We start from the raw sequence: 6,672 nt of genomic DNA, 5'->3' as shown, positions 1-6,672 counted from the left end.
TGGATACTCGGCCTGAATTTGGAAGTGATTCTGATTAAAGCAAAATGTAACTTTGCTTGTGATAAATGATGCCTCTCTGCTGAACAGAGGGAAAAGAGTTCTTTCAGCTCAGCAGTGGCCTCAGCTGAGCTGCACAAACGGGGCAAGAACAGCACCTCAAGCAACGGGACAAGAACAGCACCTCAAGCAACGGGACAAGAACGCCACCACAAACAACGGGACAAGAACGCCACAAGCAACGGGACAAGAACACCACAAGCAACGGGACAAGAACACCACAAGCAACACTGCCAAGGGCTGAGAGGGGGACTTGGGACAGGGACCTGTTCTGGGAGAAAATGGCTCCAGATTGGAAGGGAGCAGGTTGAGATGGGATATTGGGAAGGAATTCTTTACTCAGAGGGTGGGGAGGCCCTGGCACAGGGTGCCCAGAGCAGCTGTGGCTGCCCCTGGATCCCTGGAAGTGCCCAAGGCCAGGCTGGATGGGGCTCAGAGCACTCTGGGATGGTGGAAGGTGTCCCTGCCCATGGCAGGGGTGGAACAGGATGATTTTTAATGTCCCTTCCAACCCAAACCATTCTTGGATTCCATGACATGCAAGAAGAGTGGAGTGACTTACTCTGTGAAGGTTTGTAAAGACTGAACAAACACCCAAGAGTGAATTCCAGACACGCCTCCATCCCTGTCTCTTCCTGGTGACACCATTCATTTGAGCACCCTGATAAAAACCTTGACACGAGCCAGACAGATTTTATTTCCCACATTCATAGCTGTGAGCTGTGACTTACTCTGTTGAATCCCTCCTAAAGAGCTGTTTGTTCTTCTGGACATTGAATTTTAATGGAATTTTAGCCTTTGCAGTGCCAGGAATCTACCAGGATAACAAATCCATCTTTTCCATTAAAATCTCCTTCACAACAGGTCAGACGTCTGTTGAAAATGGATTTAAGGATACCAGAAATAAGAAAGCAACACCCCACCAATACAGCCAATCCTCCAAACCCATTCATTTCTGTTTAAAATTCTGATCCATCATCACCTATCTTATTTTTCAAATCCAAGTGATTACAGTCCCTCCTGTTCTGGGGGAAATCCCCGAGCTTCCAGGGTCACACTGGTACAATTATATTGATTAAACTCCTGCAGACCTTGGGTTCTTCCCTATTTGCTTCAAGAAGGGACAAGCCACCCTGAAACCCATGGAGAACAACAGGAACTCTGTCATTCAGCAGGTTCTGCAGCAGAGCAAGAACAGAGATCAGGAACAGCTCCTGGCAGGGGGGATGTTGGATTGAGCCCTTTTCTGACCCAGAGATGGGCAACTGAGAGGTGTTTTAAAAACTTTTATTCCATTTTCAGTCTCATGAGAAAGGTGAGACAATACAGATATTATAATTCACACCATCACAATCAGAAGCCAATTATTTCCTAATTCCAATACACTATAAAGTGTTTCTTGGCCTGTCAGCTTTAGCCACACCATGCTGAAAACGCCTCAAAGCCAATCATCTAAAATTACCCCTCGTGGGTCTCACTACAATGCCCCTTTCCCAGTTCTGTTTCTCCAAAGTATCCAGTCTTATTTGCAAGGCCACCCTTTGGAACTTGTTCCTGGTTCCATTTCTCTCTCAGCAATGTCTGTCCTATTCCAGGGCATTTCTAAGTCAGCATTTCTCATCTCCAGGTTTGCACACAGATGCACACGCTGTGGGAGCCTTCTGCCAGGCTTGGAGAGTTCCCTACAAATCCATTTCCCACAGGAGGAAGCTGGGGATTTAGAGGACAGGATGAGCTGAAGAACTGGGAATGCAACAGAGCCAGAGATTCAAAGCTCACCAGAGGAGCTGCATCTTCTAATTATTGATGAGATTATTGATTATCCCAGGCCAGGCTGGACAGGGCTTGGAGCAGCCTGGGACAGTGGAAGGTGTCCCTGCCATGGCAGGGGTGGAACTGGATCAGCTTTAAGGTCCCTCCCAACCTAAACCAGTCTGGGATTTAACCAAGTGACTTCTCACAGCTCTGAAATCCATCTGTATCTCCCAAACCAACATTTGTCAGCAAAGCTAAAGATCTGTGTTATCATAAATTCTTTCTGTAGGTCAGAATGCCCCCACAGCTCCTTCAGTCATGACCTACCCAAGGCACAAAGATCTGGGAATTCTGTACCACGAGCAACGGCAGAATTTTTTTTTTTAAAATCTAAATTGCCTGCTTTTGAAACCCAACACTCTTAAATTAAATATTTATTTAAGCAACCTGATTTATCAACTCCAAATCAAAGGTCTCCTCGGTAAGTGGAGGGAGCTGGAACTGTGGAAACCCAGATTTTATTTTTCATATGGCACCATTACTGAAATCAGAACAGCACTACTGAATTTCCCAGCTTCACAAAGCCCAGCCTACCACACAAGCGTGGCTTTAAAACCCTTTTGATTCACATTATTCAAAAATCAACGTAAAACACTGAATGTTATCAGACTGATTTGGCAAGGACACATTTCCCCGTGCCTGTTTTCCAAAGTATCTCCACAGGCAAGCTGCCAGCACAGCCCCACTAAAATAGCTGCATTTATTCCACCACAGGTGCTTTGGAGAAGTATCAAAGCAACCAAGCTGCAGAAAATAAAAGCAGAGATGCCCCCCAGGGAAGGGATGTTTCTCTCCTGATCCGCTCTGGAAATCCCCTTCTCTCTGCAAAAGGGGGAAAAGAGAGGAGGCTCCTTGGCAGGGTCTCCAAAATTCATTTATAAAACACATGCCCCATCAGCAGCAACAACAGAATCCTGCTCACAGGGGGTAATTTGGGATATTTGATGTGCACAGCTCAGCTGAAGATGGAAACACCTCAAAATTACATCTTTAGGTTATCCAAAGCACCATTTTATAACATTTTGGAAGTTTTGTAACTTCTCCACCAATGAAAAAACAATCAATTATATTTTTCTGCCTGTCACCAGGAAACAAAAAATGCTTTTAAATTTTTCAACTCTAAAGCAAGGAACTTTTCCCAGCCAAGGTTTAGAACACCACAGTCAACTCCACAGCACAAACCAGCCAAATTCTGCTGTTACCTGTGCAGTTCTTGACTTCTGCTTCAGATCTCTGCCAACAAATCCAGATCTGGGACATTTGTCAATTTATTTTGAGAAAAATAAAATAAAATAAATAAATTCATCCCAATTCCCCCTTGAAGTCCTCACTGAACTCTTCCCTTTATTCTCAACTACCTGATGCAAATCTGAATTTTCTGTGTGATCCAAGAGACCCCTCAGCCCCAAGTTCAACAACTGCCCAAACCTCCCCTTCTTCCAGAATTAAGGCAATTAATTCTTCCAGAATTAAGGCAATGAAACCAGTCACAAAAAAAAACCACAAAGGATTTTAATTTCTGTCATGAACACAGAACAGGTCTTCTCCAGGCAGAATTACCAAACTGAAATTCAGCAGCTGGGAAACAGTGTGAGTGGCTCTCAACAAGCTGTCACCATTTATTAGGGACATCCACACAACACAGGTGATTATTTAAATAAAAGGAATCAAACCACATACAGGGAAAATTCCAGAAAAATCACACTGGCCATGACTCATTACAGAATTCTCCTGTTTCTGAAGACTCTCACACATGTGGCACAAACCCCATCAGTTCAGCACAGGTGGACATAACAAGGCATCCCTGGTGTTCCACAATAAAAAAAATAAAACAAAATGAAAGGAAAAGCAGGTGGAATTCCCAAGTTAAGGTGCACAACACCCTGTGGCATCAGACACGTCCGTGAAAGGGAATTTTAAGGGTGTTACACAAGAGGTAGAAGTAAGATTTTTGCAGCGTTCAAACATCCACAGTTGTTTTACAGAAACACTTAAATAAGCCTAAATTGATTAATGATTAAAATCTTGCATAATCAGCAGGTTTCTTTCAGCTAAGTTACAATTTCACATATTTTTCTTGGGCCCAACCAAAATCTCCTTCAGTAATATTTCACTAGCAGTGTAAAATGGGACACTTTAGGGAAATGAGTTTGACCAACACACAGGCAAACGAGACACTTCAGCCAGCAAACAGTAATATTAAAATATAGACACTGTTCATCTTTGTATATCTGTCATAAAAATAAAAGGAAACTTATTTTCCCCATCTATACATTGGAAACAGCCTAACTCTGTGAAAAAACTATGCTCATCAAGTTACTATTGTGCATAAACAAGTTGTGTTTTACTCAGTAAAAAACAAAGCAATCTTTGTCTGGCAATGATTTTTACTCTGATTTATTCTCTCTCTAACCAGTGCCTTTTTTTTTTTTTTTTAATACACTATATGCAAATATTTTCCTTTTTAAAGCTCATTTGGCAACAAGCAAAGAGGATTTATAACTCCAGCTCCTCAATTTGTTTAGAAGCTGCTCCTAACCCCATAAATTTTCCATCTCTAACAGCACAGACAAGGACATTAAACACATTATTTTGCACCTTTGATTACAGTATTGCTAACGAAGGAAAATAAGGACCTTCCATTCTTTAGCACTGATAAATTTGCTTGGCAAAGTTATTATTTTATTTTAGAAAATTACAAAGCAGTTCTCTAGCAAAAAAAAAAAAAATTGATAAAAAAAATCAGACATCTCAAGTGCTACAAACCAAAAAAAAAAAAAAAACAAAAAAAAAAACCCCAACAAAAACAAAAAGTGCTGGTGACTGCCATGGATAAACTGCACAGGGAATAATAAATCAAGGTCTCAGCATGGTTAAGGCTCTATTTCCCTCAAAGCAGAACAGGAGAAAACAAGGTGCAAAAATTCCCAGAAACCCCAAGTTCTGCAGCAGGTGCATTCCTCAGCTTTAAGAGAAATCAAAATTATCCAGGCTCATTGCAAGAATCCTTAAAAAAGAGGCTGGGAGCTCACCCCTCCAGAGCTCCTTGGTAAAAGTTCAAGGTGAGCCACTGAGCTTGGGTTTAATGAGCTGCTAAACTCAAAGTAGAGCAACAAATCCAAAGTAAGACAAATCTCCTCAAAGCTGTGCCTTCAATGGAAGCAGGGCCACCCTCAGCTCTTCAGCAGCCCAATTATTCAAAAAAATAATAATTAAAATATATATTCCACAGCCAGCTGCCCTCATATTGACTGATGGGAAGTGCTCCCTGCTCCTGTTCAATCTACCAACACTAAATAATCAACAGCTCAAAGGTTTTCCACTTCAACAACCCCATCAGGAAAAATAAATAAATAAATCTGCAGCAGACTGCGGCCATAAGGAATTTAACATTTGGTTTTGCAGCTAAGAGCACACACTCTGTGCCACAGAAATAAAGATCTAAAGAACAAAATCCCCAAACCCCGCTGTGCTTTGGGCTGTGCCACCGTGCAGCATTTGTGAAAACTGCAGCTCTCAATCAAGGAATGGGCCAAAAAAAGAAGAAAAAATTCCAATACCCAGCTTCCAGAGCAGGTAAAAATAGAATTTTTTTTAAAAAAAATAATCAACATATAGGCTTAAGGTCTGTTTGTTGCATAAATTTTTTCAGGATTTCAACAAAACAAAAATCCAGCCTCCTGCAGAATCAGAGCTAAGACTTCGTGGTGGCTTAGTAAATATCCCAGGAGCCAAGGTGGAAGAACAGACACGAACCACAACCAAACCCATCTTGTGCTCGCTTCTCCTTGCTCTCTGTCATCTCCCAAGTCTAGAAAATAAATGGATAAACTGCACAGGGAATAATAAATCAACTGAATCCTGCCAGCAGCCAAGAGAGGAGCTCATCCTGATCCCAGAGGGACGATCCTGTCCTGAGCTGGGCCAGCTGTCCCCAAACCCTGTCCTGGCCCCTCAATCCTGATAAAAGCACACCTGGATAAAAGCACACCTGGATAAAAGCACACCTGGATAAAAGCACACCTGGCAGGAATGCTGGCCACCAGAGCAGGGCAGGAAGAAGCCAACTCTGCCCAAAATCTGCACCCTGACAGCATCCAGAGGGGAGAAGAATCTTGATTCAAGCCAAGATTCCTGGGTCCCTCAAGCTCTCCCTGGCCATGGAAGGCAAAAGAAGAGAATTCCCCACTGGAATTTGGGCTCCTTCCTTCTTGAAGTTCCATTTTCCTCCTTTTTTTTTTATCTCAAAAAAAAAAAAGGGCTGCAGGTCAAAGACAATGCCAGGAAGTTGGGCCTGGGGTCACCTCTGCAGAAGTGCAAAAACCTGGGGTACCCCCACACATCTCTGAGAACAGAAATCCTCACCAAAGCCTCTCACTGGTCAAATTCCCACCTTAAAACACTGATTTCCTTCAAAAGAAATGAGAATAAGAGACTTAGCATGCACTAGAGCAGCAGTTCTGACTAAGGCAAATCATTCCCAAATTTCACCTGCCCAGGTACAGACAAAAAAATTGGTGGTGGTGGTAAATTCCAGCAGCAAAGAAAAATATTCAGTTTAAAAAAGGATAAAAATGCAATAGCAGCAGTTTGGGAATCAAAGTCCCCCACTCCTGAAAAGGCCACAGCAAGACAAGCAGCATGAACTTAAATAACCTCCCTGCACACTGCTCTAATGGAAATAACAAATTAATACCAATTTCTGAGTTTTAGTTTAGATAAATAGCATCAGGGCAACTTAACTGCCAGAGGGACCCCTGTGGGTACAGAAAAACAGAGGCACAAAACCTATAACCAGAA

This window comes from Motacilla alba, chromosome 2 (assembly GCF_015832195.1).
Source record: "Motacilla alba alba isolate MOTALB_02 chromosome 2, Motacilla_alba_V1.0_pri, whole genome shotgun sequence".
In the NCBI taxonomy this organism is placed as follows: Eukaryota; Metazoa; Chordata; class Aves; order Passeriformes; family Motacillidae; genus Motacilla; species Motacilla alba.
Note: the sequence above shows the minus strand (reverse complement) of the source record.